Source organism: Gossypium raimondii, chromosome 6, assembly GCF_025698545.1.
Source record: "Gossypium raimondii isolate GPD5lz chromosome 6, ASM2569854v1, whole genome shotgun sequence".
NCBI lineage: Eukaryota > Viridiplantae > Streptophyta > Magnoliopsida > Malvales > Malvaceae > Gossypium > Gossypium raimondii.
This window is the reverse complement of record NC_068570.1, coordinates 41,204,636-41,220,604: the sequence shown is the minus strand read 5'-3', so window position 1 is coordinate 41,220,604 and position 15,969 is coordinate 41,204,636. Positions and strand designations below refer to the sequence as shown.

The 15,969-nt window shown below is 32.9% G+C and overlaps 1 non-coding gene across 1 annotated transcript; it reads left to right on the top strand.

The window, feature by feature from the left end:
* The first annotated feature begins 590 nt into the window (after nucleotides 1-590).
* LOC128042116 (small nucleolar RNA R71) lies at nucleotides 591-697 on the top strand. The gene has a single exon (XR_008197323.1). It is a non-coding gene; the product is annotated as a small nucleolar RNA R71 (small nucleolar RNA).
* Nucleotides 698-15,969: the final 15,272 nt, after the last annotated feature.

Below are 15,969 nucleotides of genomic sequence, written 5' to 3'. Positions count from 1 at the left end.
TATTGGATGGTTCAGCTTGGGTTGGTTTCTGAGCTTGTTGGGAAAAACTAGGTGGCTGGGTCGATCTAGGTTGGACATAATTGTTACTGGTTCCTGCCCTTTGGTTACTATAGGAAAAATTCAGGTGGTTTTGCCATGATGGGTTATAGAAATTTGATTGCAGCCCTTGCCTTCCTCGATTTTGCTTCTGGTTACCCATGTAATACACTGATTCTGGGTTCGATGGACATTCTTCGAACAAATGTCCTTCCCCACAATAAACATAGGCTACATTTTCAAATTGATTCAGTAGCTATGCTGCAAAACTATTACACCCATTAATAGTAAGATTTTTTAACATTGAGGATATTGATGATACTTGAGATGTGAGTGAAGTAAGAGCATCTACTTCATGTATTCTAGCGACTCGTCTTCTTGACGCTACTCGATTGGTTGGCCATTGATAATTATTTCTAGCAATTCTCTCAATGATTTCATAAGCCTCATTATAAGACTTAGAAAGGAGGGCACCATTAGCATAAGCATCCACTACCATCCTCGTGTGAGCATTGAGACCATTATAAAATGTCTCAAGTTATATGCAATGTGGGATTCTGTGATGAAGGCACTTCTATAATAATTCTTTGTACCGTTCTCATACCTCATACAATGACTCATCATCCATTTGTTGGAAAGCAGTGATCTCGTTCCTCAACTTAGCATTCTTGCTAGGCGGGAAATACTTCATAAGGAATTTTTTTGCTAACTCTTGCCATGTTGAAATTGAGTTTGGTGGTAATGAGTTCAACCAAGCTCGAGCTCTGTCCCTTAGTGAATACGGGAATAGCTTCAATCGTAATGCATCTTCAGGTACTCTAGCTAACTTGAAAGAATTGTTCACCTCTATAAGCAATCTTAAGTGTAGGTGAGGATCTTCGGTAGGCATACCACTGAATTGGCCCACTGTCTGAAGCATATGGAACATGACTGGCTTCAACTTGAACTGTTGTGCCTCAATTTCGGGTCTTCTCATAACAAGATTAAGATCATGAAATACTCGCACAGCATACTGTCTCAAAGCTCTATCCCTATTATCAGCAATAAGGATAGGATTTTCAGCATGGTTTGCTCCATTTCCTTGATTCAGATTTTCGAAATTTATCTCTTCATCCTTCTCTAACTTTCTTGTCTTCTTCACTATCGAACAATTCGTTCAATCTCAGGGTCTACAGGGAGTAAACTGATGATTCAGTCAATACTCATAAACACCTGAAATGTCGCAGAAAACTAAACTAAGTTAAAATTTAAATAGAAAAATAAAATAAAATGCAAAACTAACAACATCAAAAATAATGACTTTTTTAAAACACAGTCCCCGACAATGGCGCCAAAAACCTGGAACGACGGAAATGTGCAAGTGTACACAATCGCAACAAGTAACAAAGTGACAAGTAAATGTCAAGTTATCGTACCCACAGGGACTGTGAAAAGAATTATTTATAAATGTTATTTAAAACACTTTGGTGAAGAAAAATATTTTGTTTGAAGAGGGTGATTAAAAACTAAAATTGTAAACTAAGTGAACTAAATAAAAAAATCTCAAATGCACGATTTCAAAATACGATTTTAATCAAGATGACATAATTGTGTTAGATTAACTACATTTCTTAACTTAGAATTATTAAACTCATGTTTATATTGTTACGAATAAGTTCATGGCAACTCGGTAATTTACTAACTTATGAACATACTCACCTACCAAAATCCATTTATGTCTTGACTATATCCCTATGTCAATTAAACTGATTAAACAAATCTTAATAGGCAAATATGTTATTGCACATACATAATTATTAAATCGAAATAATCTCTTATACATATCTCTATGTCAATTCAAACAATTAACTCGATTTAATAAGCACATAAAAGACTATGTGAGGTAATAAAGTATCCTTACCTTGAAATAGTTTAACCACAATAATCTTGCAAGTTATGCAAGGCAAATGTATCGTCGACACTGCTAATCTAACCTCACTACCTTAGATGATTAAACATGCACCGATTAAATCTTGTGTCCATTAATTACAATTTCAATCCGTTTAAATAATTAATTCATTAGTTACCTAACAATTGTAATTCAAGAATAACTTAGTCATGATTTTACTTAATCAAGCATCTTACCGAGGCCTATAACAACATAACACAATTTTAATAATTTTAACAAACGAAATGCAATCAACCTAACATGAATTAAATTCAATCTAAATTGATTAAAGTAACCATTCCAACAACATAAATATTCATAGATATGTTCAGCATAACAACAACAAAATTTAAAAAGATAGGGAACAAGAATCAAATCCGGAGTTTTTCCATGGCTTGACTTGTTTCTCCATTCTTCTTTCTCCGTTGTCCTCGTCGACCAAGGCTGCTATGAACACTTAATTGCTGCTCCAAATAGCTGACGCATGCCCCTTTCCCAAGAGGAGAAATCGGCAAGAGAGCAAGGGAATTTTGGAATGGAAAAGAAGAGAGAAAGTTGAGAGAAGAGAGGAAAGATGTGAATGCTTAAGGTGTGTTTCTAAAATGACCAGCCAAAGGGGGTTTTTATAGTTGAGAAGGGCTACTAAAAATTGCTAAATTTATCAGCCAAAGAGCCCTCCCTTGGCCGGCCACACATGTGGCAAGGTTAATAGTTTCAACTTTGCTAATTTATGCTTGGGGCAAATCTATAAAGCCACCAATTGTAGAGGGGTTTGAATGCAACTTGAACAAGTATTCAAAGGCCTCTTTGCAAGCTTAAATAATCAGCTAATAAGCTGATTTGGGTCAGCTTTTGGAACGGTTTTTAGGCTTTCCATTTCTTGGTCGGTTCGGTTCACTCGAACTGGACCACTTTTTCATAATTAATTAATAATAATTTATTAACCCAAATTAAATTGGATATAAATTAAAATTAATTATATTATGAATTAATACATATAATTTTGGACTGTCTTAGGCTGAAATTTAGTTCGCCTCAATACTTCAAATTGCTTCTTGGTTTTGCGCTTCTAGCAGTGTCTGCCGAGCCAGTTTTAGCCATTTGTGCAAATCTGTCGAAAATAACCAAAGTTCATCAAAACTAATTATAAAATTCAACATACTCATATTTTAAGTGCACTTTAATTATTTTGTAAAAATTAATTATTTTTTTGACAAGAATTTTATCGAAACTATATGATTTTAAGTTAAAAAGGGTATGTAAAAGTGTGTAAATTTATGTGTTTCTAGGCATAACGCATAACCTCGTATACGAAACTTTTACTATGTTCATTAGGATTATCTTAACAGCTCAATTTCATACTAATTTATTACGATTAAGTCTAACTCCAATTTGAGTACTATCTCTTAACCAATCCAAACTTTTGATAAAGCATTAATATACATTTGAATATAGTTCAACAACAAATTAAACTTAGTTATACTGTATGAACTTACGTAGAAAATTTGTAGCAGTTTAGATGTCAAGGACTAGTAACAGTTTTCCCTTTTTTCACATATATCCTCTGGTTGTTGTATATATCGATCATTTGAACAAGAATTTTCACTTGGTGAGTCCTTACAAGTACATATAACTCACGTATTCTACTTAAAAATAATATTACTGGAAACATTTATTTTACTAACACATTATATACATGCTACAAAGCTTATAAATAGTTTCTGTGACCTATCCATAATATTTCCATCAGACTTGAACACGTCAACCCCCTTGCTCTGTATGCATAATATCCCATCTCACTACTTCTTTGGCATAGCCCTTAATCCACTTACTTGTGACAAGAAGACCCTAATTGTCCTAGATCTTATTTGAGAAGATCTATCTCCTTGCTCTTATTCTTCAACTTGACTCTGGAAAATATGCCTCTTGGATTCTATTCATTTTACAGTTGGTGTCATGTTTTTTTTTGTTTTTTTGAGATCATAACATGCATTACCTATCATTGTTACCTTAATCACATTATTTATTTTCTTCTTTCAAAATTCCTTAACCATTATTGTTACAAAGGGCCTTACAAACAGAATACCTTTGGTTCACTACTGACGTTGGTGCATTCTAGTTTCATTCTTCTTACCATGTTACTATACTGGGTTCACCACAAAACCTTTTACGGAGCCTTTCCTTTAAAATTTACTATACTTATCGTAACTTCAGAAGACTTTGTATGTCATTTATTAGAGTTTTCTATAGGTTCCTTTCTTTTAGTTCAAAGTCAAACATAGAGGCATTCCTTTTTCAGAGATAGCCACAAGGGCTTCCTTATCCGAAAATTGCCACAAAGGCATCTTTTTCATTAAGTACTGGCAACAAAGGCTTTCTATTCAGAGCTTCACCACAAAGGCGTCCCTTTAAATGTTCACCACTAAGGCTTACCTTTCTAGAGTTTTGCCACAAAAGCATCCTTTACATCTAGTACTCACCACAAAAGCTTTCCTTAATATCCAGTACTCACCACAAAAGCTTTCGTATCTAGAGTTGTGCCATAAAACCATTCTTTAATACCTAGTACTAACCAAAAAGGCTTTCCCATCCAGAGTTTTGCCACAAACATTGTCCTTTACAGTTAGTACTTGGCACAAAGGTTTTTTTGTCAATTTTTTTGTGTTTTAAATGATAAGTGATTTGCCTAAACTCACACTTAGTAAGGTTTGCCCCTCATCATTTCGGAACACACATAGAACCACATTAAGTAATAATCTTCCTTAAATTTCTCATATGATGCCATAACCTACTAGTTACAGTCTTACACGATATGGTCTTCTTCTCATATGATGCCATAACCCACCAATTACGGTTTTACACGATATGGTCTTCTTCTTATATGATGTCATAACCCACCAGTTACGGTCTAACATGATATGGTTCTTCAGTGCCATGGTTATGGACTTGTCATTTCATCATGCACCAACGATTTTAGAGACAGACATAGACTCATCATGTATCGACTCACTCATGATAGACATTCTTCTGCTTACCAGACACATTACTTAACATATTTTCATAACATATACACTTACATAATCATTAATTATTAATCCCCAAATTCACGTCCTAAACTTTTAACCTTCAAACATCATGTTTTCCATACATGCAAGCTCATAGATCTTTATTATTTATGCTTTAGGTCACTCTGCACAGAAATATTTAGAAGGCATGCAATGCATGTAAGAGTTAGTTTAGGGTCTCATCTAACAAAGATGTTTAACAGCTTAAACTCTAGATCCAGCATTTAGTAAGATGCTACAACAACCACTTGGTATAGAGACATTGTTGGTAAAATCTAAGACTTTAACCCTTAACTTGAAGAAATCCCCTTCTTATTCCTCTAGCCTCAAAAGCAATCATTCCTTAAAAAGGGAAGAAGGGCCTTCTTATTCTATCCAATGTATCTATTAATGTAACCTATGGCCCTTTTGAAATTTGACAAATGTTACGTCTTTAAGGAATGGTCTTGTCAAAGTATACAACACCCAAGAAATCTAGTTGAGTGTTTCTCTTTCTCTTTTAACTATTCTAATTCACTTTTGGTTAATTCATAACTAGCTTATTTCATAACTTAACTGATACGGGACCATACTTACCGGGGTACCATACTATCGAAGTAACTCATATCTAAGAAATCATGTTACTTAGCCACAATTTTCATTCTTCTAACCTTAGTAACCTGACATGGGACAATCATTCTCTCGTATTCATTTAGAGTTTGGCTACACTATACATCAAAATTCATTTGGAAAAATACTACTTCACCAATCATACTTTTCTAAGACTATGCTCCAAATCACGTGCCCGTCAACGTCAAGGCGTCATAAGCGTCCTTAAAGGATTCTTATTCTAGGTAAGTTTCCACTACTACACACCCTAAAAAATTCCCCTTAATGTCTTATTTATCATGAATGGTATTTGAACAATAGGGCTTCGTTGGAGGGGATGTTACAATGATGCTTGTGTGTCATATTCTTTAATGCCCCTAAGGTAAAATTTGGATAACTACCTTTGCGGTGAAATCAAGGTAAGTTTAAAGACTTCTTCACTAGATAAATTTATGGTCGAGATCTAGATAAGTTTGGAAACATCTCTGTTTGGATAGCCCCGTGATGGAATTGAATATGACTTAAAGGCATTTCCTGAAAGAGTTCTCAATAGTGTTTCTGAAGGGTGAATCTGCCATAGTAGTCTATCAGTGCAGGTAATTTGGCGTATTCATAATTATGAGTAGTCTAAGAGTTTTTTAGATCTGAATTTGTTTACGCTATGTAAGGAAGTAATTTGAATTATCTAGTATCTGCCAAATCTGAGTGTTTCGTGTTGCACATAAAAAGGGTTATCTGAAGTATAAGTTGTCCGTCAAATCAGAGGCTATTGTAAGAGCAAGGCTCTTAGTACATTATGCCATGAAGAGCATATCTTTTTTAGTTGTAACGTCTTATGCTACTTTGAAAATCTAATGTATTCTTTAATATTTTCTTTATTTAATCTTTTGTTCTGAAAATGATTAATAAAATAATAAGAAGTATGTTTTAAAATGGTTATACGTTGGTTGTAAATTTTTGCTAATTGTTTATGTGTTGTAACATCCAATATCCGGATTCGGTGATTCGGGTCGGGTAGAGGATGTTGTTGGATCGCCGGCACCCCTACGGCTCAGCGGAAAAATTAAAATCGGCGACCCTAACCATGGATCCATGTGTGAGGAACGAATCGGGGTGATCAAGGTTACGAATTTACCTAATGTTTATTCAGAGTAGAAGAACACCTCAACAACAAGTAGTCCGATCTGTCATCGAACCAAAATCGCAATCTATCGTGATCCGGTCTCACGTAATCCACCCAGTTGACTACTGAACGGAAAGAATCCCCAAAACAATTTTGAGAGTTATTTTTCTTATCGCGTTGCTCGACTCAAACAAAGAAAAACGTGATTATTTATATCTTTTTGTTTTTAGGGTTTTAAGAATTAAATAAATATGATAATATTTTAAACCAAAATTATAATTACATTAATTATAATATAAGTTCGGTAAACCATATATTTATTTGAATTCTTATGCTAACCAAATTCATGTCCTCACTATACGCACAACAACCTTGTACATAATGTGTTGAAATTTGATTACCAAATTAAATTAATTCTATAATTAATTTAATTCAAGCGACCTAAAAACAATACCAACTATGGTATATTCCGTTCATTTCAACTATAGGGTGTGACCACAGAGGTTCTTGTAACGTTAGCGATAACACTAGAACGATTCTAATGCTACGAACAATGAGTGGCATCTAGCAATGCATCATTGCTACCTAAGTCACAAGAGATCATGATTCGACATAACCTTTTTATGATTAACCTTTTATGCAATAATCCTTAAGTCATTTATCTCTGGATTGGACACAAGCCATGGAATAGTCACACTTGCATTGTCCATTCCATGTTCCTTGATCTCTTAAGCAAACTACGATATACAAATAAGAATGACATCTAATATCAACTTATTTGAGCATGGCCATGCATTTCTAGTCTTACTTAAGCAAGTGGCCTAAGATATTACTCCCATTATGTAGGAGGGACTTATCCTATATCGACCAACCATATCCCTCTACATAGATTGTGGTATATCCAACATCAGTCTTTATAGAACAACCGATTCTGATTATACGTTTGACTGTATCAAAATATACAACTCACGATGTTGGGATTATGATGATCTCAAGTCTGAGGATCATATAAATATTAATCATTATGAGTAATGTCGTGACAATTACATAATAATCCAAGAAACATACTCATAACGGGTCAGTCCAATATGTTGTTCTCTAACACACATATTCATGTAATGATTCTGACATTCCATATCAATGACAACTCTTTATCATCAATCAACTACACGTTAGTCTTAATGCATTATCGTTGTCCTATCCAACAATAATACTTGACTAAGGAACTTTTAAGAATAATCATATTATTCTCAGGACATTATTATAAAACAGTTTATTTATATATATAGAAAAGAAACTGAAATAATAATGGTAACGCCTTATATTAATAAACATGATAAATCAAGTATGTTATTACAACCATCTCATGATTGATCTTTGGGCATACTCTAACACATGTTACACCTTAAACATTTACAAGCTTACAAATTTAACATTTACTATAAAAAACATACATAAGTTATTAATGGTAGCTTTTAAAACCTTTAACAATTTTACGAGACAGTCTCTAGGCTAGCTAGATTAAGCTACAATATTTTCGAAGACATAAAATTTAAGAAAAATAGACTTGATTTAGCTTACCATGCGTAAAGCTAAATTTAATCGAACGCTTGAAGCTCTATCAATGGCTTCTCAAGGTTTCTTTCTTTCTAAATGATGGAGAAAAATAGAGAAAGTGGAAGATGACTACTTTCCTTTATGTATAATTCCTTTATTTAATATAATTACATCAATTTTTATCTTTATTTCTTCAACTTATTCCACCAAACCGGCCACACTTGATACAAAATGGTTTTATTTCCATTTAAAACCTCAATCTAATCCTATTTAGCCCTTTTATTAGATAAAAATCAATAGCGACCAAGTTTTACTATTTTTACGATTTAGTCCTTGTACTTAATTAACTATTTAAACATCAAAATTTTTGGGCCAAACCTCAATTCACCTATATAATAGCTTCATAAATATTTAATGAAAATATTTATGAGCTTGGTTTAAAAAATGAGGTCTCAATACCTCATTTTCCTAAACCACTAACTTTCAATTGAACCACTTATATTGTGTCTAACTGACCAATAAACAATTCTATCAAATCATGATTCATTATATTACTAGATTTGACTCATAAATATTAAATAATAATATTTACAGACTCATCATCAGAATTGTAATTCTGAAATCACTATTTTTGACACCAAATCATGATTCATTATATTACTAGATTTGACTCGTAAATATTAAATAATAATATTTACAGACTCATCATCAGAATTGTGATTCTGAAATCACTATTTTTGACACCACTGAAAAACGGGTTGTTAGAGTTTCGCACTATATTGTCTTTTTCTGTTTCTGAGGCATTGGATTCAGAAAGACTATGCTTGAGCAAAAAAATGTAGGATATTGGGATATAAGCTAGCACTATAAGGCAATGTAGTCAGAGGAAATAAAAATCTTAAGTTGGAATGCCTGAGGGCTGGGGAATCATTGGGCTATCTGCTGACTTCGAACATATGCTGAGAGATTAACCTCATGGTAGATTTTTTCATGGAAACAAAGCTACAAAGTTTGAGGATGGAGAAGGTTCAAACAATTTAGGGATTTTTTAATGGAATATATGTAAGTAGTAATGACACAATGGGAGGTTTATCATTGAGTTAGAAGTAAGGTTGTATTATCTCACTTCGTAATGTTTCACTGAACCATACTGACATTACAGTGGAGGATGATTCTGAAGGAAATAGATGGAGATTTATAGGGTTTTATAAAAATTTAGAGGAAAACCTTTGAAATCAATCGTGGGAATTGTTACAAAGCCTATCAGTGAATGGTGACTCTCCTTAGCTTGTAATGGGAGATTTTTATGAAATAGTCTTTTCATATGAGAAGCAAGGGGTAGGTTACGAAGTGAGAGAGGTATGGAGGTGTTTTTCTTTGTACTAGATGATTGTGAACTAATGGATTTGGGTTATAGTGGCCATTGGTTTACGTGGGATCATGACAAATTGCCTGAAATTAATATATGAGAAAGGCTTGATAAGGGTGTAGCGAATTTAGATTGGCAAGAGCTGTTCCTAAACTTTAGTGTGCAACATGCATACATTCTATCTCTAATCATTGCCATTTGTTAATGAATATTGGCTGGGCTCTGGTGTTAGGGCTAGTAGATAGTTAGGTTTCAAGTTTGAGACAGCTGGGATTTTAGATCAGTAGGCTTTGGGTGGAATTAGCAGGTTCAATACCCTTTTGTTGGTCATGGGTTAATGGTTTGGGAAAAAAAGTTAAGGCGTACCTCAAAGTTGTCTTTCGTGAATTTATAGAAGAGAATAGATGAGCTAAATATGTTAGATCCGAATGATGATGCATTGGAAGAACTGCTTATGACAAAAATGTAGTTGAATATGGAAACTAATAAGGGGGAGAGATATTGGGACCAACGTGCGAGGGCTAACTGGTTTTGGAATGGGGACCATAATACAAATTTTTTTCCATAAATTCACCTCTCATCGTAGGTGGATTAATAAGATTGACCAGATCGAAGATCATAATGGGGGTGGATGATGATGATAGTATGAAGGGTGTTGCTTGTTGTTATTTCAATGATTTGTTCACATTGCAAAGGACAGGGGACACAAGGCATATTCCTTCGAGCATTCTCGTTCATGTTACTAATGGCATGAAAAATTTTCTACGTTCAAAGAGGAAGAGATAGTATCATCTTTACATAGTATGAACCCCACTAAGGCTTCAAGAATTGATGGTATGTCTACTTTTTTATATCAAAAGTTTTGGCACATCATTGGTAGTGATGTCAGCAAATTTTGTTTGGCAGGCTTAAATGATGGAATGCCTATTGTCATTTAAATAATACCAATATTTTTCTAATTCCTAAGCAATATAACCCACGTAATATGACTCACTTTAGGCCTATTAGTTTATGTAATGTGCTCTTCAAATTTATTTCCATGGCCATTGTAAAGCAGGTTGCAGGTGATTATGCCTCACTGTATAGATGAGGCACATAGTGCCTCTCTGTGACAGCCCATTTTTCAGTAGTATCAAAAATAGTGGTTTCGGAGCCACCAAATCTAATGAGTAAGTTCATAAATATTATTATTTAATATTTATGAGTCAAACATGGTTTTAAAAAGGTTCTTGATATAGTGATTTTTGTTATATAAGCGAGTTATTAAGTTCAAGTAGTATAACCCTAAGGTCAAGTGGTTTTAGAAAATAAGGTATCGGGACCTCAATTCTATAAACTGAGCTGTAAATATTTTTATAAATATTTTAACATTTCGTTGAAAAAGTCATTAAGGTAAAATTAAAGTTTCATTGAAAATTTTTAACGTTTCGATAGTTAATTAATTAAAAGAACTAAATCATAAAATTTGAAAAAGTCAATCACTATTAGTTTAAAGGTGTTAAATTGATTAAATAATTATAATTGGGTGGCCTTAATGGGTAAATTACCCATTCTTTAGTTGGTGGATGGTTAAAGCTTCATTTTCTTTTAATTTTATGTGTTTAATATGTTATTATATTATTATTAAGTGATAAAAATAAAATAAAGGTTAATAAAATAAGAAAATATAATAGTGTTCTTCCCCATTTGGTTTTGTTCATCATCGAACCACCATGGGAGCGTTTGAAGTTTGGCATCCCCATTTCTAATAATTTTGATGTTTTTGATATTGTTGCAACTAGGTCTAGCTAGCCCGTATCTTCGATTTTGTAAATTTTAGAGATTTTTAATGTTGCCATTGATGAATCTTGTGACTTTTTATGTTAAATGATGAATTTGGAATGTTGATTGATACTTTAAAGTATTTTGGTAAGTGATATTTGATGAATTTATCGATTAGGGAATAATTTGTTAAAATAATAAAAGTTTAAGGTTTTGATGTGAAATTGTTGCAAATATGGGCTGATATGGGTGCCATGAATGTTCAGCTATTATAAATTGGCATCAAAAATTGTTAATTTGCATGTTTTGGGCTTAGGGACTAAATTGAATAAAAGTATAACTTTAAGGGTAATTTTGTAAAACTGTCAAAAATAAATAAATTGTATAAATTAAATTTTTTTACTATCTAAATTGATAGATTGAATGAAATTATTAATTTAGATCAACATCGGGTGGAAAATCGAGGAGAATGGAAAATTACCCAAATGCCCCAATACTTTGACATTTTTGTAGTTTAGCCAGGTAAGTTCGTATGAACTATAAACACTTAATTGTGAGTTAAATTGATTGTTTAATGTGCTATTCTATTGTACATGAATTAATATATAAATGTTATTATGCAATTTATTATGTCGTGAAACGATAAAAATTTAACGACATACGATGATTACCGAACCCCGTTTGAACCTTAGAAATTCGTAGGATACAAATGACATGTCATTAGGGTTTACATGATTTGGGTGCTAGTCTTCAATATCCTACCGATAGCTGAGGTCCGACATGTGTTGCGAATACTCCATAGCTCTGTGAGTAGCATCGTGGTGCTACGTTGCGACCCACAGCTCGTGTGAGTAGACCCATTTTCACATCTCGTGTGAGCATACTTATTCACTGCTCATGTAAGCATATATGTACATGAATTGACAAATTATGATTATATGAGTTAGCACACTTTGTGTGAGCTATTCCGGGTATCCAATGATATTTTATTCGGTTCAACGAGCATAATTGGAAAGGAAATAGTAAATGTTCAATATGAGAAAATACAGGTATACATGAAATACATTGAAATGATGAGATACATGGTCAGCATGTTATGTTATGAAGGATGTTATATCCAATTGAATCATATTCAAGTATAATGGTTATCCATGTTGAATTCATGTGAAATATTTTCAAGTATGCTAACATATGTTGTTGTTTGATGCTTAGGCATGTGCCAAGCTATTGGTTGGATTGTATTATGTTTACTTATAAGTATTGCATTGAAATGGTAAGTTCTCAAATGGAAATATTCTTGTGTTCATGAAAGAATGGTAAGGTTTAAATTATGTAATTTCTTATGAAATGGTTTATCATATGGTTAATTCCAAAAGTGTTATGTTTAAATGCACTAGCTTGTGGCTATGGTTGATGATATGCTTATTTCTTGTGTGTTATGCATATGAAACGGGTGTGGAAAGTTAATGAAATAGTAAGTTCATACTTGAAGTGTAAAATGATGAAAAAGGGAAAGATGAGTTGAATTGATGTTGTTACTTAAGATAAAGAAAGTAAATGCAATGGAAAGTAATGAAATGCAAATGAAAATAAGAAAATTTGAAAGGGTTTAAGTTTTATAAAATCCTACTATGATAGGGATGATATGTATATGTGATGTTGTGGATTTATTCACTTTGTGAGTTGTTGAATATGGTTTCATGAATCTTGCCGTATTGGTATAGGATTATTCTTGATTTGTATAAATTTCATATTTGGAATGGATTGATTTAACTAAAGTTTATACAGCTTATTCATTGCTTACCTAGTTGTTTTTCCTTTACTTTTTAGATTATCGAAAGCTCGATCAGGTTGGAAGCTACTCAAAGATCCATCACACTATCCATCGATTTTATCCGTAGATTTCTATGCTTTTGTTCAAATTTGAAAGAAGGGGTCAAGAATTCAATGTTGTGAATTAAATGTTTTAAATTTTTTATAGTTTTGAAACGTAAAATCTGGTAATGCTCTGTAACCCTATTCTGGAAACGGATATGGGTTAGGGGTGTTACACTTTGTGCTCAGAAAATTGATTCTGGACAATGTGATGGTAGCCTTTGAGCTATTGTACTCCTTTAAGAAGCGAAGGCTAGGTCAAATCGGCTCATTTGCACTCAAATTGGACATAAGCAAGGTGTATAATCGGGTTGAATGGTATTTTGTGGAAGAAATTATGCTAAAGATGGGTTTTGCAGCATAATGGGTTGAACTGGTAATGAAGTGTATCCAGTCAGTTCGGTATTCAGTTGCATTAAATAGGGAGGCTAAGGGGAAGATTATACCAACATGAGGGCTTAAACAAAGGGATCCACTAAGTCCCTATTTATTTATCTTTTGTAGTGAAGTACTTTCGACACTATTGAAATTGGTATGTTGAGAAGGTGTTTGAGAGGTGCTAAGGCAAGTAGATCAAGGCTGGCGGTTACTCATTTATTCTTTGCGGATGATAGCCTAATTTTTTAAGAGGCCCCGTTTGCGAAGGTGAAAAAAGTGAAGAGCATTTTGGAAGAGTACGAGGTTTCTTCAGGTCAAGCGATTAATTTCAATAAAGCACTTATCTACTTTAGTTCAAATTTGAAAGAAGGGGTCAAGAATTCAATCATTGGGCATTAGCGATTTGGTGTTCTTTGGATCTTGAGAAGTATTAGGTTTTTTTATTGTGGTAGGTAAGAATAAGAGGAGGGCCCTCAGGTGCATCAAAGATAAAATTAGGGCACGGATTAGTGGATGGTGCAACTGTACTCTCTTGAAGGGTGGGAAAGTAGTTTTTATTAAATCAATTTTGCAAGCTATACTAACTTATATAATGTCACATTTTCTATTGCTAAGTTCCTTTTCTAAAGAGCTAGAATCAATCTTGTGTCGTTATTGGTGGCACAAATCTCATACGCGGCGGGGGATACATTGGGGGAGCATTGCGATTTACAAGAGGTTCGTGGTTTGGGGTTTCATAATTTAGTAAAGTTTAATATCACTCTTTTAGCGAAACAGGGTTGGTGCTTCCTTTGTAACCCCGCTTTCAGCTAAATATTATGCAAATAGCGATTTCTTAAGTGTTGAGTTAGGAAATCAACTATCGACGATTTGGAGAAGCATATGGGCGGCAAGTGGACTTTTTGTAATACCCAAAAAATAAAATTACTACAATAAGAAAGTAAGATAATATTCCTAATATAGTAAAATAAGGAAATAAAGTGATAGAAAGGGTAATTTTGAGTTATGTCAACATTGAGAAGTATATTATGACATATGAATTCAAGAAAGGATTAAATCGAAAAAGTGAGAAAAGTTTTGTGGCTCAAGAGTAAATACTCAAAATTTAAGGGGTTAAAGTGTAAATATGAAAAATTTAAAGGACCAATAGTGCAAATATTTTAAGGGTAGAATAATCTAAAAACCAAGGAAAATGGATGAATTATGACCAAATTGAAAAGGTGAAGAATTTTGAGGGACTAAATCGTAATTTTACCAAATTAAGTGATGACTCAAGGATGGTATTTTAAAAGAACATAAAGGGAAAAATGGTCAATTAGAAGAGAGAGAAATCTAGAAGGCAATGATGATGTTTTTGATATTTTAGATTAATTAATTAAATAAATATTAGTTTATTAATATTTTATTTTTATTTTTAAATGATATTTTATTATTTTATTATTAATTTATTTAGTATATATATGTGGAAAGAAAGATGAAAAGCAACTAACCCATCATCTTCCATGCATCCAACGTGAGGAGAAGAGAGAAAGAAGGAAAGTTTTGCTTTCTTTACAATTTAGTTCTTCCTCAAAAAACTTACCATTTTCACCTAGAAATCAAAACACTTTCCATATCCATCAAGAGAGAAAGATAACAAGGAGACTATGGGGAGCTAGAATATCAAGTTGGATTCAAGAAATTGAAGCTGGAGGAGAGAGAAAATCAAGTTAAAGATTGAAATCAATAGGACAAGGTAAGAACATTGAGATTTCAATATATTTTTAAGTTTAATATTATTGAAATAGCATGGAAATGATGTTATAGTAGAGTTTTCTTATATAACGTCTTATGTTCTTGATATATTAGTGAAGATAAATAAGTGAAATTAATGGGAAATATTATAGAGAAAGGGAATAAGGAAGTTATAAACTTAGTAATTAACATTTTGCACTAAAACAATTTTGGACAGCAGCAGTAGGTTAATTTTGAAAAATCACCATAAATTGTGGAAATGAAATTATAGAATTAACAGAATATGAATTAAATCTTACTGAGTCTAGTTTCTCATATAAGAAACTGTGTAAGTAATGGAATTGTAAACCATGAGATATAATAGATTTTGTGAGACAAGGTCAGAATGATTTCAGGATCCCCTGTTCTGACTTTGGAAAATCATAAAAACTTGTACAAAAATAATTATGGGTTATATTTTATATGTTTAAAATCCTTAAAGAGTATATTTTCAATAGAAATAAACAGGGATATCATCCAAATTTTTTACAAGAAGATAATTAAGTTTTAGTGAAGA